We start from the raw sequence: 21,033 nt of genomic DNA on the forward strand, positions 1-21,033 counted from the left end.
GACACTTGACTCTCAAAGCTACACTAATACATGAGCTGGTTTTTAAGAGCATAGTCATTTCAGTCCAGTTCTCTGCATTAATTGTTTCAAGGGTAGTTATTTTTCATCTAAAATATAGCCTGGTTAAATCTTTTTCTGCCCTGTATCGATGCAATGAAATCTTCATAATTTAAAGTTTCCTTATGGAATAATTTGTGCTTTCTGGGACCCCAATGCGGCTCTGCAGTGTAGTCGTTAGGGTTTCCACAAAACCGGAGAGGTCACTCACGTCACACCAGACTTGTTCACACTCCACTGGACACCTGTGATTTTTACCTAACCTGTAAGGGCCTAAATATACTTGTCAGGCCTTATCTGATAGACCCGTTCTTGTACACAGAACACGGATTGCTTCGTTCACACTGAGTCAGCAAGCCTCTACTCCGAAGGCAGGAAAAGAAAATGGAAAAACTGAAAGAGTCTCCTCAAGCATAGCATCAGTCCCTGTGGAACAATTTACATGACCACCTGTGGGAATGAACTCTCATTGTACCTCAGTTCCACTCCGGAAAGCTGCCTTGTTATTGTCTGTTTCTCCATCACCTGTCCTTCAACAACACATGACTATATATCCCATTTATACATATAGAATCAGAGGCAGTGGGAAGAGTGCTTGTCTAGCAAAACTGCAGCTTCCTTGGTCAAATCTTCTCCTCCTTCATAAGAGGACTGACCCAAAACTGTAAAAAAAAAAACTAAAAAAATAAAAAATACCCTGCTGTTTTAATGGCTAAATCATTGCAAAGCTGAGGGTCTAACACTGAATAAAATTATGATTATCTGATAAATTTAATTCCAATACCACCACCACTAATAATAATAATAACAAATAATAAAAAGCTGTCTGATCATTTGTATCATAACCTGTTACACTGTTAGAAACATGAAATACATTTTGATTCTAATTTGTTATATATTATAGATATACAGGCATATACTCACACCGATTATTTAGTTTTATTAAAATAATCAACTTTTAAAATAATGTAGAAAAAAAAGCCAGTACTTGGATTTTTCTCTTCATAAGAGAAATGCGTTAATACGCATATAAATACCCATAATAATTACACAAATTTTTCAAAGACTAGAACATTCCTGAAAGGATGCGGAGGTGCACACATATATACACACACAGGACTGAGCTGTGTATTTGGCGCGTGAGGAACATGGAAGCGTCTGGACGGAACCGACGGCGCTTCCGATGAGTCAGAGCCCTGACAGCCTGTCAATCAGTCCCTCAGGTAGTCAGTCAGTTATCCGTTCGCGCGCTCTCTGCCCACAGCCGGGGACCCCCGAGGAGGAGATGCGCGCGAGCGAGCGAGCGAGAGAGAGAGAGAGAGAGAGAGAGAGAGAGAGAGAGAGAGAGAGAGAGAGAGAGAGAGCGAGCGCCGTCGTCTGGAGTCAGGAGAGCAGCAGCCGTCATTATTTTCACATCGGATTTTAATCCGCCCATGACTAACATCTGATGTAGGGAAGAAGAAAGAGACAAACAGTCCGAATCTGACATCTGAGCAGGAAGCGCCGGGGGGGGGGTGGCGGCAGCACTTCTGCTAAGTGGGCAATCGCGGTGCGGGAAGTGTCTGTGCGCGTGCAGAGGGAAAGGGGGCCGGTTACCGGGGCCATTAGGGTTGAACACAGGGTGCCTGAAACAAACACACACGCGCACACACACACACACGCGCGCGCGCACACAGATAGACTCATAGAGACAGAAGGGAGGGAGAGAGAGGAAGGAGCCGCACTCCGCATCTCTCCATCACTTGTCCGGGCTGTTACTGTCAGTGGCGAGCTAGCGGGCGGGCGGGCTAGCTAACCGGCCAAGGTAAGAACATAGTCTCCTTGTCTCCATTGTTGTGCTGGGTCTCTCTCGCTCTAACACACACACACAAATGCGGGTACAGGCAGAGCTAGCCGAGCCATGGCATGTCGGGCAAGGGAGACACACACAGCTCCGGCTAGCTTATCCGACCGCTCTGCCTTTTTTGACAAAAGCGCTCAGACGTGTCTCTCTTTCAGTGGGAGGCTCCCGTCCGAGGAAGCTTGTGGAATATTGCTTTGTGTGTGTTTTTTTTTTCTTTTTTTTTTTTTATTTATTATTAAAGTTAGCGCTGTGCCTCCGTCCTGCTGGCGGCCGGCGCTGCTGCTGGGACTGAGAGAGCGGCGCTTCCCCGGACCTGCGGGCTCATGCGTGTCGCGACATGAACGCGCGCGTCGCGACCGGCGCTCCGGCTAACGTTAGCCGCCGGACCGGCGCGGCACGTTCCAGTTCGCCCGTTTCTTTCCCTCTCGAACTCCTCGAACAGTCTCCTTGTCGCCACTTCTACCGCGCCTAACAGCGACCCGTGTCGCAGTGACATACCGGGTCACTGCGAAAGAAATGTGCCGTTATTTTGCAGAATACTAATACTTAAATTTCTGAGGCGCCGCTAACCTAAACGTGTGACCCCAGCTCAGTATTCCCGTTTATCTTTCTTCCCTCTCTCGAAAGTTTCCTGTCATTCTGTTGCCTGACCGCTTGTACAATAGTCAAAGAGCTCGTAATACATGTAAAAATGAATATTTGTCGGGCTTTTCGAGCTGCGCGCTGTAAATGAGGGTAGAGGAGTGTCAGCGGGGCAGGGCCTGCCATATTGGCGCTCAACTACAGCAAGTAGCAAGTGCTCAGTGCTCGTGCAGCCGGAGGAGGTACCGTACCCTACTACAGTACCGTACCGTACCGTACCATACCATACATACAACACTACTGTATTGCACAGGTCAGCACTGCACCATACTACATTGAATCATTCATTGTACCGTAGACTGTACTGCACTGCACTAGAGCTCAGCCACTCACCTGTGAGATTTTTCATACTGCTCAGTCTGTACAGCAGGCAGTGTCACATTTTCTGTGCTTTAACATATAGAGACACTTAGGTAATTGTGATAAGTTACTGGCTTTCACCATAGCTGTAATGTTGATGTCTCCTTATTGTTCTTTACTAGTTGTCCTGTCTTGACCGCTAAAGGATCATGCTGCAAATTTAGTAGTGTTTATATAAAAGTACAAATAGGGAGTCGGGAACAACTCGGCGGCAACTAACTAACTAACTTGTATAGAAGGCCTATTGTTAGTTGCCACGGGCAAACGTGTAAGCTGAATGCATGATTAAATATTAATAAATGTGCATACAGGTTGTTTCCTACAGTAAAAGCAGTGTGCTTGTGCAGTTGACTGTAAACCTGAGTTGGTCTTCTCAAGTTTCATGTCCTGTCTGCTGTGTGACACTGCAACTCCACTTTTTGTCACGCATATTGCAGCAGGAGAAGTGACCTGCTCACGCCTGCTGTAGAAGCGTCCGAGTTGCCGTCGTTTACCGCGAAGCACCAGTTGCAGCTTGTGAGGTCCTCTTCTTTGACAAAGAGTCAGTCGTTTGGTTGTCATCTGCACAGTTGTACTGGGTACGCTGGGCATTGAAATGCTTGTGACGAGGCTCATGTAGACGTGAACGGACATGAACAAACACGTATTTAGACAAGGATGTGCTGATAAGTAAGGTGGAAGTAAGCAGGAAAATAGATTGTACGTCACATTCCCTGGTAATCTCTAGGTTCGCCCTAAGAAGGCAGAACAGACATTTTTAACTTGAAAGAGAGCGTATGTGAACTTGGGGGTAAAAAGGCCCTCTGCGATTTTCATAGCCAAGTCATTGTATTATAAGTCTTACCAGTGGTTTCGCACACCACGTTAATTTTTATTGAAGTCATCTTAAAGTTGTGCAGTGTTGCTTGCTGAAGCAGGCAAGTGTTTTCAGCTCAGTTTGTGACCCACCTGTAACTATAACATCACGAGAGACCTTGATTGGGGAAATATAGCTTGGCTTGACTGGAAAAACAATGTCATTGACTACATTCAGACACATTTGTTTTCCTGGTGGCGCTAAACATGGTGAAAAGGAACTGTGGCCTACACTGCTAGTAATGACATGTAGACTATTGAGCAATTTTTTTCCTCTTGAAGCAGGAAGGGAGAGGATGCAGTGGCATGGCGGATTTGGCCGGGTCCCGCTCTCTGGCGGGCCTGGGGTTCGAGTCCTGCCTGGGGTGCCTTGCGACGGACTGGCATCCAGTCCTTGGTGTGTCCCCGCCCCCTCCAGCCTTGTGCCCTGCGTTGCTGGGTTAGGCTCCGGTTCGCCACGACCCCACTTGGGACAAGCTGTGTGTGTGTGTGTGTGTGTGTGTGTGTGTGTGGTTCCCCCCCCAATATTTGACCTTAAGTTTTTCATACATAACTTTTTTGAAGCAGTATTTAATTTTAAAAATTACAAGCCTGTATAAACTTTTGTGTGTTTTTCCACAGTATAAGGACTCTGCTTTCTTGAAAGGCATGATGATTAAATGGGATGTTCACAGTCAATCTAGCTGTCATTCATGTCAGTTATCTCCCTCACACAGAGGAGAAATCCACAATGGACATTTCACTAAACAAAACAGCCACACTGTTCTTTTGTGACTGATACCTTCCAGAGGATAAGTTTTAAAAAAAAAAAAAAACATATACAGGGTCAATCTGTGCATTGACGGTATTCCTTGCGACATTTATTTTTAATATTTCATATTCAGCTTCCTGTCTGAATGCCTTAAACAGTGTATCTGCATGTTTAAGGTTCAGTAGAGCTGATTCCAGTGTAGTTACTTGCACTATACTGGAATTTGATATGCAAAAAATGATTTTTCTATCTCTTGCTCTAGGATTCTCAGACTGCTTTGTTAGCTACTTGCATATATTGGTACTTGATGCTCTCCATGTAGCCTCCATGATGCCACGTAGAATAATATCAGTGTTTGAAGTTTGTTCTAATTGGGCACAGGGTCCACTAGCGCTAGTGCTGTGCAGGTTCTGCCTGGACGACAACATGGCACAGAGGGGGGAATTTGCTATTTTCTCTTCAGGACCTTTTTAAAGAGCCATTTAATATTGGTATGAAGAATAAAAGTCCAGTCAGTGCATTTCAGAAATAAGAGCTACTACTATGCAATGTAGGTAATAAATCAAATCCTAATATAAAAGTGATTTCCTAAGGTTTTCAGTATGTCCGGTGAAAAAAAGAGAGAACCACATGATTATTTTTCTGTGGGCACTCTTTTAAATCACACCCCTGTATCTGGACAACTTGTTGTGTTTCTGACATCACAGCACTTTTTAAGTTCTCTTAGCAAAGATGCATTAAAGACTTACCATTGGCATCCTTAGTATGACACTTGGAATTACTGAGATGGATTGCTGCAATAAACCGGTGATGGATTGATGTCCTGTCTGTGGCACCACATGTGCAACAAGCTGCTTCTATCAAAATTAATCAGGATGCATTTAAATGGTAAAATCCCACCATGTTCTCAAACCATGAAATCCTACTGAATGTGATATTAATTTAGCAATTTTATAATACCTGTATGGATTGCTATTGCATTAGTGTCCAGCTAAACTTCATTTAAGTTATTAGGCACTTGATGTTTGATTGCATTATTGTCTGATCCCACATATTCATAATGGCTCTTGCAAGAACTTCTATGTGGTTATGCATTCCAGAGAAAAGAAATGCAGGGGAAATCTTGTGTGCATGTTCTCTTTGGCAGGAGAACACTTTACCTTGCTCTGCAGAATGTATGGGGTGGTTGTCCATGATGGTTGTTCTCAAAAAAAAATTCTTTTAATGGATTATAATTATTGTCAGGGTTTTTTTTTGTTTGTTTTGTTTTGTTAGGAGGCATGCAAATTGTTACTTTGCTGATTTTTGTTTCTCTTTTTTAGGAAAAGAGATGCTTTTTGTTTCCAAAAGTGATTCATCTTGAACTGGTAAGTTAACTTCATGCACCAGTCTCTGCTACATTTGAAAATAAATTTAAAAGCATAACTGTAAAGAATGAACATCACCATCTATGGTATCTTTTGTCAGTACAGTTTTTTTTAATTTAAAATTGCACTGAAACACTATGTTTAGAAAAAAGGTTAAACCAAGGACGGAAAGCAAAATGTTGTGAAGACCATTATGTATGTATTTGCATTGAAGAAATTTGTAATTGTCAGTGATCTTGAAATGCTTTGACTTCACAAGGTTAAATTGAGTTTTTCCAACTTTTGTCACTGTGGTAGCTGATAGTTGATTAACAGCTCCTGTGTTTTATTTCTTTGATTGGCCATTAGTTTGTACTAAATTGTTTTTTTTTTTAGACAAGAGCAATAAGATTCTTGTCTGTCTGTTAGTTTTTGTATGTCTTTTCCTTTCAACAATGCATATTTATTTCATCAAGGCATATTCTTTATGGATGAAAATCAATTTGATATTTTGTAAGATGCCACACTAACATAATTGTTATAGCTAAACAGTTTTAAAAATGATGAGGCTTTGGCCAGCTGCATAATGTAATCATTTCAGAGAGGTTTAATTCTGTGTAAATATCTTTCTTTGCTGATTGCTGTTGATTTGTTATAGTCTTTAGTTCTATCTTTTATACCATAGACATGAAAGACAGTATTAATGTGACCATACAAAACCTAGAGAATTCAAAATATGTTCATATTTAATTTTTACTCATACACAAAACATGTATTCTGATACACATTTGCTTTATAGTCAGGTGTTTGAAAATTTGATCACATTTCATGTTTCATATACATGCTTGCGAAAAAGTGTATTTGTTGCATTCTGCCTAAATTTCTGTTATGCTCAACTTTGAGAACAGGAAGTCTAAGGTAGGACAGGGAGAGAGCAAGATGAGCACCTTGTTTAGTTTGCGTCCATCATGAAAACGCAGTATCTCTAAAGCTGTGAACAGGAAAACTCCTCCATTGTGATGCATTATGCAATGCTGCGATTTTGGGCAAGCAGCAAAATACATGGCATTACATTGGCTATTGGGGGGCTTTATTTCTCCATCTGTTGCATTGTGCTGTTTGCCCATTTGTACAGCAACATAGTAAAATTGCTAATAGGTCAACTTGCGAGAGTGTGTATGCTCTCCCTGCGTAGTGTAATGCCTCATGGCGCTGATTTAACGCTTGCCAGTTTTACTGTGCGGAACACTGTTTTCAAGGGTCCAGCAGTAGGCCCACTCCTCAGACACCAAACCACTTTATGGTCATGCACCAGCTCCTTATCCACAGTTTTGTTTGCTCTTCTCCAAACTGTAAACATTGTTAGCTGGACAAGGGAATTTGCTAAGTGGCTGCATTTTTAAAACTGGTGCTGGAACTGTGCCAGAGACCATGTCAGGAGAGCAGTGTTTGCCTTTCCTGGTTATGTATGGTGGCAGGTTGGAGATGAACTAAGTGATATTGCTCCAAGTCACAGGTCCAAATCAGGAATGGTCAGTATGGGGAGTCTGTGCCTTTTCTCTGGAGCCAGTGAGCTCATGAATGTGTTGTTCGATGGGGCAGAAGAAGAACACGTTAATTACACCACAGATGTTTCATGGTTATTGAGGTGTTTTTTTTTTTTTTTTTTTCTTGGACTGCACGTGTAGCCTAAAAATACACAGAAACTGTGTAAAGAGGAGCTATTATCTGCACTTTCTAATTTCATGCTCCCTACAGGAAACGGATCACTTTTCTCACATCTACCAAGCCCATGCCTCAAACCTCTAAAGGGAGCTGTACTTGTGAATATAATTTATGCTCCCAATTAAACTGTTGACCTCTGCCCAATAATGAAGTATGTGACCTTTACTGTGTATTTTTGACGATGTTGTGTAAAACATCATGAATGCAACATGTATAAAAGAGCAGGTCCTGTTAAAATATCTCAGAATATAAACATCACATTGTGTATGTAGCACCTCTTTTTTTTTTATTATTATTATTATTTAGTAATTAGGCTAATATGTTGCATATATGTAGTTGCAAAGGGTTTAGAGAATAGCACTAAAACAAACAGACTCAGCAAAGTCTGATCCCACAACAGGGTTAAATTTCGCTGTCTGATTACAGAAACACATGACTTCTTCCCAAGATCAGATGACTTAATACATACTTGGAATGTGAGCCCTTTTTTGTATTCTTTTGATTTGCCTCTTAAGGTTTTACCAATAGCATGTACTTAACAGACACAGATATGGTAGTTTGCAAGTGTTTTGTGGCAACATTAATATTTGAGCTGCTGAATTTGGTACAGCAGCAATATTTTCTGAGTAGAAAAGAAAAACATCAGAGAAATAAAAGCTGATAAATTGAGGAAGTTCCTAACCATTTATAAATTACTACTTTTAGCTCATGCAAATTCATAATAACCTCTTTTTAATTTATTGCATAGAATATTTTATCTTTGGACAGCCGATCCATAACTAGCAATTTGTCAGCTAAATCAGCTGATATGAAAAGTAACATAGAGTTTTGGTTTTAAAAAAAAAGAAGAAAGCTAATGATGCTAAATGTTAATCGCAAAAAGCAACGCGCTATCATTGTAATAGAAGAGTCAGTAAATAGAGGGCGTGCAGCAGGGCACAAACAGAAGCACAATTATAGTGGGGGAGGTTGTTTACTTAGCCGGAGTTTGAAAGAGCTAACTGAGTTAACTTCCTCCAGACCGTCCACATTCACACTTTGTATTTGTGGCCATCAAGCAACCATAGAACCCTGTGGGCAATTTTTTGCAGGGAAGAAAAAGCCTAAAGTGTATGACCATGTGATTGATCAAGAATAGGCCTTTGTAATGCTGCCCCAGACCTACACCCTTTCTACTAATGGAATATTACTAATTAGGCAGTTTGGAGGCAGATGGTTCGATATGTAGATCTTGTCGAGCTGAAATTAGACAGAGACCCCCAGACCTCATTTCTCTTTTGCTCGTTAAGTGGCAGCGGTACATTGGTCTCAGTGGAAAAGTGCAGATTCTCGCACACGCAGGAACAATCTTCTCCTCTCCAAGGCTTTCACCACTAACACTCACCTCACAAATGTATCTGCCTCATCTTTCTCAGAGCTCCGTTTAAGGAAATAGTCTTCATAGTCTTTCTTTGTGATCAGTTGAGCAATAGTGAATGGAAGCTATGTATTTTTTCCTCATTTCAAAATGCGGTGAATATGTTTTTCATCACTTTTGGGGGAAATTTGTTGTTAGAGGCTGTTTGTTAGGGGTGGTGACGAAGGACCTATGGGGCTGCTGAGAATGCAAGTCTGGTTATGGTTGAGAAAAGAGCAGGGTAGTTGGGGTTATAGGTTGGAGGGAGGCGTCTAGTGTTAAAATTAGTGGCAAGTAACTAGTAATGGGAGATACATACCAACAGCTAAGAAGGCATGACCTTGTTAATTGGGTTGGTTTAAGTTTATGGAGTGGTGATTTTGCAGCTTTTGTTAGCATGTATGGAGATGTGGTATTATCTGGGATGGCTTGAGTTTGTGCGTTTACAGCATTTGACACTATGTATGGTGGTGCAGTACTGTTTAATATGGCTGACTGAGTTTGTGGAGTTGCTGTATTTGTTGAAGGTGAAGGACATCTAACATGTATGGAGGGGGGGTGGTTCTGGGACACCAGACTGCACTCTTAACTCTTCCGGAGGTGTTGTGGTCCTATTTCAATGAGACATTGACGAAGGGAGGTGCCCACTTGACAGCCTCAATGAAATATCCATGTTGGCACCCTGCAGATGATGTGTTGGTTAGGGAAGGAGATTAAGCCGCTTGGTCTCAAGTCATGGAGATGTATGATGGCGATGCTGGATGTTTTCCTCTATGGCTTCACAGAGAAGTCAGTTGGACTGGGTCCTTATGTACAGCTGTTGTAATATACTCATGGGGTGTAACATTTTGTGCTCTATATGCTGACTGTCACTAGTTTGGTGTAATTCTTTTGTGAAACGGATCTTCAGAATTTGAAAGTTTTACACTGCCTGAATACTCAAGTGTGTAAAACTAAAAACGTAAGGTTATTTTAAGACAGCTTAATTAAAGCTTTTACTGGCATTAATAATGACTCTTTATTGAACGTTATACAACTGCTATGAACAGTGGATGCTTAACTTTAACTCACTTCAGATGAAAGAAGAAAATGGTCCTTGATTCATGTGTACCTTTATTTGGTGGCTGTTTATCAAGGGAAACTTTTTTTTAAGGCTCACTGTAGGTAGTATGTTAAGGATGCAAGTTGTAACTGAATCTTGCAACTTTTCAGTTCACAGAAGGTTGTGCTGCAGAATCTGAATAGCTTCTGTAAAATACCCAACTGTATAAATGTTTAGTATTGTAAGTCTTCGGATAAAAGCATCAGTTTTAGCAACAAAACGTGTATGATGTGTAGTTGGACTATTTAACTGTAATATTCTGGGGGTATCCAGCAGGCATTTCCACTCCCACAGTGTTTTAATGAGTTACTATTCAGCTCTTGTTTTGGCTAGACTGCATTTGACATGGAGAAGCAGCAACTTTCTCAGCACCCTGGACATCCTCTCGAACAGCTGTGCTAAGACGGAGGTCAGCCTGTGACGTTCTCGTGGCTGTATGCATTCGACTGCCGTTGTTTGTTTAAATTCCACTTGGTCTTTTGGGGGGAGTTACATTCCCAGATGTATTTGACATGAATTTAAAAGCAGGATTTTTTTTTTGTTTTTTTTTTTTTTTTTTTTTTTTGAAAAGATGAGACATATTGGTTTTCACTCAGAGGCCATTCAATGTTCCTGACAGATTGAAATACTTCTGGGGCTTTGGGATTACATCCCTCTTATCTGCTGTTTTAATCAAGGGAATATTTGTGGCAACACTTACATTTACCTCATGTAACATGTGTGGCAAAAAATAGACATTCTATTTTTAAAGTCATTCTGTTCAGTTCTTATAACAGTTGTTTTGTCTGTTCCTTTAGCTGTGTGCCAGCATATAACTGGTCATTTTGAAAGTGTAAAAGAATTGAAACTGTGTATTGTTCTCTGATTCAAGTTTTGGCAGCTAAATTGTTATAATTGTTAGCCAATGTTTTGATTGCTTCTTTTTTGGTATGTGAACATGACTCAAGAAAGGATACAAGCAGTGAAAATATTACTTCTGGAATAAAGGAGGCAGCCGAATGTGATTAATAACATTCACACATGATGTGCTATACTTCTCAGGTGTTAATACTGAGAAAACTGCTGTGTGTGTGAAAACAAACATATTTTAGTTAAGCAGTTATGGTGTCGGGGTATTTAAATCTCTATGTAAAAGGGCCCCATGAAAACAAACAAGTTTAAATGATCCAGAAGCTTCATTCAGGTGTAACCTTGTAGTGGATCCTGTCACTCAGGAGTTTTTCACATGGTCTAAAACATGGGTCATTTAGAACAATCTGCTAGTGGCTGTCATTGCAGATTGCAAGCCCAATGTTTTGTCTTGATCCCCCCCCCCCTTTCCTGTTTACTTGTTTGAAAGCTACCTGGGTTGGCAGAGCCTGATGTCAGTTAGCACTTTTTACTACTTTTCCCTGATGATGTCTTTGCTGTCCTTCATCTTAGCATCTGTAATTCCTGACCAGGCTTTGCTCAGTTCTCTGCAGGCTCCCTTCAGCAGTTTTTCCCTGAACTCACATGTTGAGATGCTGTAGTTCACACTGCTGTGCAGGATAGGAGGCAGATAGGTAGCTGCCCAGCCTTGGGAGTTAGAGAAAACAAGGATTCAGACCTCTGTGTGTGCCAAGATGTTGGAAGTTTTTATCCAGTAAAAGAGGCTCTGTGGTTCAATAAATGGATGGACCATTTTGAACAGGTTTTTTTCTTTTTGTGTGTGTCATTGAAAGAAATACTATTTGTAGTATATGTACATACATGTAACATTTATGTGAGAGGGCAGACTTGTTTTTTTCCTTTTCTAGATCAAATAGAACTGTAAAGTTAAACGAAGGATAAGAAATGTTGGTTTTTATTGTAAATTTTTGACTTTCCTTCCTTTGAAGGAAAAAAGCTGCACATCTTGAACTGGTACAAATGTTTCTTAAATCTTCCGCTAGAAATTTCAGTCCTCCAATATAAACGAAAATCTGGGAATCAATATTCTGTCAGTGGGATGAACGTAAGGTTAAAGACTACTTGTTTTACAAATTTCAAAAAATTTTAAAAAAAAAATGGCAATAATCTGTAAATTGGATTTTATTTTATTGAAGCCTATAAATTACAGTAACTGACACACACCTCAAAGTATTAAGTTTTCTTTGCACTGAGGAAAAAAAAAAAGAAAGTTAGAGTACTGGTGCCTGGACATAGTCAGCACTCAGTTTTTTCCACCTTTTTCTGCACTGAACTGTTGGGTAGTAGAATGAGTGTCTTACAATGGGTTAGATTAGCTCAGGAGATTAGAGGTTGTACAAGTCTAATGTTAACACTTCAGCGGGCCAAGTGCCGGAAATGGACCCCTAGAAGCCAGAAATACAAAAAAAAGCTAAAAATGTCCAGTTATGTACAGGTCTGAGAGGAATAATGGAACACCTGTTAGCTCACAGTACCTGGGCTGAACGACTGGACATTGAGTGGCTTTGAGCCCTACTCAGTTGATGTGGAGTTTCAGTGTTCAGTGTTCTCCCTGTGTTTGCACAGGTTCGCTCCAGGTTAGTCCCAGAGTCCAGCGATATGTTTCAGGTGAACTGGGTGCTCTAAACTGCCTGTAGTTCTGCAATATAACCCTAACCCTAGTGTACAGATGGGTGATTGCAGGAAAAATAATATAGTGTCTCTCATGCTGCAAGTTGCCTTGAATAAAGGTGTCAGCTAAATACTAAATAGTAGTGCAGTAATGGTTTTGTGACTTTAGAGGAACATTCATGCTAAATCGGTTGATGTAAATGTGGGAATTTCATAGACCAGCATTTATACAGAAAATATACATAATTGGTCATGTACGTTTTAATTTCTAGCCTTTTAACCGAGACATTGGCTTTTAATGTTGTGATTTGTGCAGTGATTTTTATTTCTGTATTTTTAATTCATCTCAGTGTTCTGGCTGAAGAAAATCCATTATAATAGTGTTATTGTTCTGTTAGTTGCCTGACATTAAAAGAATCAAAAATTTATTGTCTTTCTGATGTCATTACTAATGATTATAGCAATTTAATTGAAGTATTTAGAATCAAAGGAGAAAAGCTGTAGTATTTAATCTGGTTGTATAGTAACTACTGAAGTTATGCTTGTTTGTCTTACATGTGAACCTGATAAATGTGAATCTCTCATGTAATACATAAGATTTTGTCCATATACAGTTTTTCCATTCCAAATATGGTCCCAAAACGGACACCTATATGAGATTTATACCTTTTATGGCAAAAAGTACTTTTTCTAATTTCATACAGCTTTTTTTAAAACTACTTAAACAGCCTACTTACTGAAGCACTTCACATACTTAATGTACCCAAATAAATTTGTTTTATAGTCTTCTGGATGGATGTGTTCAGATTGAAGTGATTCTAGGTGAAAAGCCTGTTGGGGTAGCTTACTGAGCCATTGAATTAAATGTGATGTCAAAAGACTCTCAAAAGGTTTTTGTGGAGAATGACAGGTCAAAAATGCAATATATTATGCACAGTATTACATGTATCTGCCTGAAGTACGCACTGTGCAGTATGAAATTTCACAAATGCGTACTAGAAACATCTTACAGTAATTATGATAAAGACTTTGAAAATTACAAAAATGAATTATGTATTTGGTCACTTCTACTTTCTGACTTTCTCAATCAGTTTTTCTGGTGTTGGACAACTTTCTAAGTTCAGTGAATTCTGTAAACAGTCACGGTGGAGGTCACTACTGCTCAGCAAGCTATAGTCATCTTTAAAAGTGCTGAACCCAGCCTTCAGAAGAGAAATTGGTCAAGGGTTCTGATGAAATTAGTAATCTCATATGGTTTTGAACTGACATTCTGAGCTTTTTTGTTTGTAATGTGAATTTAATGGAACAATGTTGTTGTATATGTATTATATATTAACCGTTAAATTTATGGCAGGTACAGTTACATGTTTTCTTTCTTTAATGCTGTATTTATAACCTGTTGGAAGTATTCAAGCACATTTTAACCTCCTCTTCTTTTTGAGATTACAGGTAATAACACTTAAGCAAACACCTTTCCTAAAATTCAGTGAAAATGATAGGTCACTGATTATAGTAGTTTTGTGCAGAAGCCAGGTTTCTTAGCTACTGTGTAACAGCAGGGCTGATATTTGTAACAAGTGGGAACAGGTGATTCAACTTAAAATATGCTTTGAGGGGATTAATCCCTTTTTCGGGGAGGGGGGGAGAAGGGTAGAAAAACAAAAGTTCTATTCACTTCCCTTACAGCAATGAAATTACCTTGTGATTAAGATATGTATGGCGGTCACCATATTTAGACAGTAGCAGTTGATGATCAAATTAGGTTACAAGTTAGATCGGTGCTCATTGCAGAAGTGTGGTTAAACGCCTGAATCACAGATCTGAGCTGAATGAGTAACTATTGTGTAAGCACACTATTTTTGTTGCTATATGGTGGTTTATTTTGTACTAATGCTGCTTGTTTTAACCCTGGGATCCTTTTTTGCTGCCTTGTCTTGTTTTGTCTGGAAAATTGGTATTTTACACACTGAGTCAGGAGTATCCGAACAAAGTATTGAAAAGTCAGTTCCTGAAAAGCTGTCTTTTTCTTACAGAAGGAAGAGGTCTTTACCTGCAGTCTTCTCACCTTCAGAATCTTGTCATATGTTCGGTCAGTCTGTATTCAGTGGACTTAAAATCCATGAAGTAGTGTCCTGTCCATCTTTGATGTGATTCTGTTTTGTATAATGCTTTGGCCCTAAATCAGTTAATCCTGTACATCTAATTCTGGCCTTTGTGGGTAGTGAGTCACATCAAGATGACATTTCTTCTGCACTGCTTTTAAAAGTCCTCACAAAAACAGTATTTACGATCAGTGTCATCAATCCTAAGGAAAAGAAACCATTAACTGTGCTCTATTGTACAGCTGGCAACTTTAAGCAGCAACAATGCAGAGATTTGTGAGTGTGTGTTGTTCCAAAAGTCCCAACTGGTATGGGCGGCCTTCAAAAAACAGGTCTGAAGCATGGAATTCATTGTTGTTGATGGCATTCAGTCTTGAAAAGCAAGACTTTGTTTTACTTGCGAGCCTCCTGTATGCTTATTTACTCTCTGCATTTTGGGCAGATATGAGCTGTGCACTAGTGACCTGTGAGGCCATCTTAGTGGGTTGTTTTTAAAAAAAAAAAAAAAAAAGCACATGGTATATTGAGGTAGCATCACAATATTTAGCCTGGCTATGACAATGAGGTTGTTCTGATAAAGGGAACGCATCTTTTTCATCTAGCTCGCCCATTCTGAGCTTTTATGTGGTGTTTGTTGTATGCTAGCAAAGGTAGTCAGTACACGCACTTGGTCATACTTGGGATCGAAACAGCTGCTCCTTCTTTTGTAATCATGGTCTTACAACTTTAAATGTATTTTTCAAATAGTAGTTTTGTTTTAAGGTAGCAAAAGTGAGATTAATTAGAAAAATTACAGCAGTGCTTTCATCCCTGGATCATGCTGATTTTGATGGTGGTCTTTCAGACAGAAGAATACTTCTGAGAACAGTGCTGAGAATGACATCAGCAAGTGGTGTGTGTGTGTGTGTGTGTGTGTGTGTGTGTGTGTGTGTGTGTGTGTGTGAGAGAGAGAGAGAGAAAGAGAGATATGATGCAAAATGTTAAGTGTGGTGAAGGCGTCGAAGGTCCAGTTGTGTTGAGACAAATTCAGACCACATACGATAGACCATTGTGGTCCATTTTGGAATATAAATTTTTCAGTTGTCCTTTTTTGTCTTGTCATTGTTTCTAAATTAACTTGCATTTGTGAAATCTTGTAAAATAGCATTTAAAAATAAGCAGTATAAACATTATTCCTAACTAATGCGTTGTAAGACGGCTCCTTGTTTGTTGCAGGCTGTAGGATATTTTTTGATATTTTCAAGCATTTGGTTTCTTTTGGATGATTCTTGGGGCTAAAATGGTTTTCTAGGTGACAGTTGAGCAGTGAGAGATGAAAGCTATAAATACAGTGAGAACCTGTAAAGTGCTACAGTAAGACATGTGAAGTGTTACCTTTGCTTGGTGTAGCAGACCAGCCCAGCTATACAGGAGCAGTTACTGTAGCTCGTTGCCATGGAGACGTGTGATGTCAAATAGGAGCAACATCTGTTTGGTGTTTGTTTGTTAAGAAAGGTCCCCCCCATGAAAGTAAAAGAAAAACATCCAAATCAAAGAGTCCCATGTACAATGTGTTAGTGAATACATAATTTGCATGTTTTATTCATTAACAGCTTAGCAGTTTTCTAAGTAGCATGTGTACCAGTTACCACAAAACTGTATTATCTTTACCTAAAACAAAAGTGGAATATTGAACTCCTGCAAAAATGTTTGGATGAATTGGTATCTATGCAAGTCAATCCAAAGTTCAGCCTTGGAAACAGAATTTATCCAGTTTGTCTGGATAGAGTCATACAAACATCTGATGACATACGGTGATCTCGCTCATTTTTCATTTAGCATCTGTCAATATGCTGTTCAAATGCAGACATTTTATTGCCTCTTAAAAGAAATTTCACAAGAGATTAGCCCAACTTCCCTTTGGATTAATCATTAATGTCACCCAGTAAGCTGTTATTGAGAAAGTAATACTGGATCATTACAACAGTGCAGCTAATGTATCACAATAAATAATGTGTACTGAAAGGGAAATGAAAGGTGTTATTATCTTTTAATAAAGTGTTATGATTTGAAGTTGCCATGCCAACCCTTGACTTTACTATGTTTTCAAGTAATTTTATTCATTGGTACTCAGAGGGGAAAAAAAACCTTTTCTGTGTCACCAAAATAAGGCAATACCATTATTCCAGCTGATTTTAAGACATCATAGGAAGCGGCAAAAGCTCCTGAGAATGGTTTCCAAATGCGGTGCATGTGCCCTCTGAATTGCTCACAGTGGTAAACTCTTAACCTCTACCATGTTTTCACTATCTCTGTATAAGGCTGTGTTCTATTTCTGAGACTGGAAAATATGCCGTCTTATTCCACTGGCCACATTATCTGGAAAGGTCAGAGGGGCAGCAGCCATTATTTCGTGAAGTGCTCGTGTATAGGTACTTATTTGGGCAGCGAGAGGATTCAGTGCTGTTGTGCAGCTTTGTGTCTCCCCTTTCATATGGGATTATTTAGAAATTGGAAACAAGGGAATGTCAGGGAAAGCTGTAACGGGGCACTGGCTTTGCCTGCTATTATTAGATGTTCCGGTGTTACAAGTTACTCTGTTAGAATGGCTACTAATGAAATAATACCAAAGCAACCTGGGCAAGAGTCTCATGGGGTAATGAATTGTGTTGAACTCCAGGCTTTGTGACTTACTGTTGTTGCATGGCTGCATGGTCGAGGGCAGGCCAGACACTTACTCCAACTGAGCCCCACTTAACAGCAGTTTTTGACCATTTTTGGGCAAATGGAGACCAAGGAAGCTTTAGACATCAAGAGTAACGTTACTGTGCAGTGACCCCTGCCCCCTAATCTGCTGCCAACAAGAATGCCACTGAACAAGTGACAGGAGCCTCCTGCACCTGCTGCGGCCATACACAAGACAGGAGCCACTGGCTGAGATGACTTGTTGAGTTATTTTACAGATTTTGAAGCAACATTTTCCAGTGTTATTGATAATTTCTTCTTTCAAAGGACCTTTGGTGACCGACATCTTAAGTCGGGTAAATACACAAACCATACCACACTTGCTCCAAGTAATAGTGTAAAATCCCATCTGGCACCTTAAGGTTAATCCTCAAAATGTAAACCGTGCAGTTTAAGAAGTGTTTTAGATACATGTGGTAATCGGGCTGTTTTAAATAATCACTTTATTGGAGGGGAAGGGGAAGAATAGTCCTCATATAACAAGGTTAATTTCTTCCATTAAATCACCTGGTTAGTTTAGGCAAATTCTTGTTTTAAGGCAGTCAAATTACCAGTATTTTTGTCTAGGAAAAAATCAATTCCCAGTCAGAGGTCACTTAAAATGAATAATGCCAAAATAAAAGGTTTTTCAAATTTTATAATTTAAAGACATTTGTAACTTTGTTTCAATATGCAGTAAACACACTAAACTGCTGCTGCACTGCTGTTACAAATGATAAGACATTTAGAATGTGCTCCATTCGATGGCCTCACTGTAACTTTGCTGCTCCTTGTGTACTTACACATCAGGTCCTCTTCCTTGCACCATGCGGCAGTTGTGTTTCATGTTTACACTAAATGAGTGTACTGCACCTTTGGTAAATATTTCTCTTTCTGAGCACCCTGAGTTCTGATGTCCCTGTAAGGGTTTCAGATAATTTTTATGCGCATTGTGAAAATCATTGTTACACGGTTTTAAAAATACAATATCCTTCATTGAATAAATTATTTCTGCATGTTATACTGTATGTTTTTTTTTTTTGTGAATATTTCACTTTTCTTAATTGCCCAGGACATTCCCTGAGATTTATGGGGTAATAGATGTTCAGGCTGAATTAGGGGAGAGACCAAAGTAGTGAGGAGGGGTTTCTGTTGAGGTTCCTGCTCCTTGGTTTGACCTCATGCCAACCTCCTCTCTCCATGTGCATGGAGAAACAGAGCAGGCAAGCATGTGAAATACATAGGACTGTGCATCTCTTTGTCAATGCAGAATCCGCCTATAGTGGCATAGTGGGAAGACAAGCAGCCTCCTGGGAAGTCAACACCACACACACACACACACACACACACACACACACACACACACACACACACACACACACACACACACACACACACACACACACACACACACACAGAGTGTTCAGGCTTCACAAGGTGAAGATCATCCCAATATCCTTAACATTCAGCCTTACCTTTTGCTCATCTACATTACGACTTGGAGTTGGATTTGAGTAACAAAACGATGTCTTGCCTCATTGCATAACATAGTTATATTTGTAATATATATTTGAACTTCTTTTCAAGTATGTGTGTTGATTTGAAAATCATGATGGACACAATATGAGAAGTACCTAAAAGTATTTATATATGTTCTTGTTTTGCAGTGTTTCTCTTCAGTTACACTGTAGTTAGATTGGTAGAGTGGAAATAAATAATACTGCGGAAAGTAAATGGTAAATCAGCGTTGTGGCTGCATTATATGCATTTTTAAATTTCCACTGCTCCTGATATTTTGATTTTCTTTATTGTGTCTTGCACTGATAATTGTCCACATATGGTGTTCATGCAAGTCTTTTTATCGTCAAAATAAATTAGGTTCTCTCAGATCTGATGAAACAGTGAAGAAGGAGATGAAAGTAAAGTATTAGACACAGTAAGCAGGGGAATTGTGCAGTCTGGAATCTCGGCTATAATGCTGCAAGAGCTGAAAACAAGGAAAAATGGTCACTCTGGAGGCAGAAATATGAAAAAGCAATCTGTTATTACAGTAACTGATGTGATTTTAAATAAAGTGACTTAAAATGACCATTTTTAATAGTAAGGATAAACTACTGAGTCAAATTCGACTCATGGTGACCACTCATGCTATTCATCATAAGGGAAGGTTGCAGAAGTGATACTTTTGCTGCCTTCTGTGAATGTCATTGTAGCCTGCCATGTAATTTAATTTCTGAAGGAACTTCTATTCAAAGACAAAAGATTGTGATTGCAGGATACTTTTGTGATCTCCTGAAAAAAGTTCATGCATCACCTCGTGTAACTCTGCAAACAGTATATGTCACTGAATACATGTACAGTACAGTACCCCATTTCATTGTCAGCTCTCAGCATCTTGTCACCCTTAATTTTCAGATTACACACTATGCTGTCTCACTGTGCCTGATTTCCTGATTTTCATCTCACTTTTCTTCATCTTTTCTCTCTTGTCTAAATTTTCATCCTCTGCTGCTTAGTTTTTGTTCATGTGTGGCTTTGGTCTGCCTGCGGTCACCATCATGGGTCAACTTCCTTTTGCAAGCAATTTTCCTCCCCTAGGTCCCACAACATTATTAGTTATCTTATACTTTTATTTCTGTTTTTTAAAAGATACAGTATTCAAGATTTGTGTCTGAAATGCTTTTAAACTTATTTGCATCAGTCAGTGATTTGGAAAAATGTAGGAAAAACAATCAAGCTCACATCATATTGAATCATCTCTTACTGGACTTTTATCTGTAATTTAACCCTCCCTCTGAATTTGTTTATGTAATTGTGAGGGTTATTGATTCTGTTCGTCACAAATTTTCTGCTCTTCAGAAATGTACAGTGCTTGAGTTTTTTCTAAAGAAACAAGCTGACTTTTTTATTTTGCTGTTTTTTTTTTAAATTTCAGCAGTTTTAGTTCTTTAGTTCAGCAGTTACCTCAGACTGTTTGTTTTAAGTCTTTGTTAATGTCAGACTCATTTTTCTAAATCGACTTGCCCTTAACTATAAATAAATGCTAATGATGATATAAATAAATTTACAAGTGTAATATGAAATGTATAAATATTATCCGCAGTGTTGAGCTGGAAGGAAATGTATAGTTGGTCATTTATTTTAAAGAAACTTACTTAGCAGACAGTTTGTCAGGCATCCCTCATATTTCAGGACTGCATTTTAGCTCATAAACTTTGCGATCATTAAGTTACTGCTAGTTACAATATACTGTACTGAGTTAATATAAATTAAACTCTCCAAATGCCCCCTTTTTTTTTAATTAAAAAAAAAAAAAAAAAAGTGGTCATGGTACTTTCAAAGTATTTCTTTTGACTTGTTTTAAAATGTCAGTGCTGGAAAATTAGTTAAGTTGAAGACATTATTGAATTGTTCCTATGGTGTGTGGTTTTTTTTTTTTTTTTTTTTCCCCCCCCTCTCTCCTTCCCCCTCCTTTGTGGTAACCGAGCACTTTGCCACTCTGTGTAACTTGCTGTGGCTGGGTGGAGCTCTGTTTGCTCAGGCCACGTGCCAGCCCATAAGGACGGCGTCCCCCCCACCACCCCACTGTGTCCTTGCACAAGTCCTCGTG

General features: G+C 39.4%; 1 protein-coding gene across 8 annotated transcripts in view; it reads left to right on the forward strand.

The window, feature by feature from the left end:
* The first annotated feature begins 1,448 nt into the window (after positions 1 to 1,448).
* Positions 1,449 to 21,033, forward strand: part of plcb4b (phospholipase C, beta 4b) — a 57,909-nt gene continuing 38,324 nt past the window's right edge. For all 8 annotated transcript variants that reach the window (XM_018743811.2, XM_018743815.2, XM_018743814.2 and 5 more), the window contains exons 1-2: positions 1,449 to 1,861; positions 5,831 to 5,875. The gene's annotated coding sequence lies outside the window, so the exon portion shown is untranslated. The remainder of the gene's footprint in view (positions 1,862 to 5,830; positions 5,876 to 21,033) is intronic.

Source organism: Scleropages formosus, chromosome 1 (genome assembly GCF_900964775.1).
Source record: "Scleropages formosus chromosome 1, fSclFor1.1, whole genome shotgun sequence".
Classification (NCBI taxonomy): domain Eukaryota; kingdom Metazoa; phylum Chordata; class Actinopteri; order Osteoglossiformes; family Osteoglossidae; genus Scleropages; species Scleropages formosus.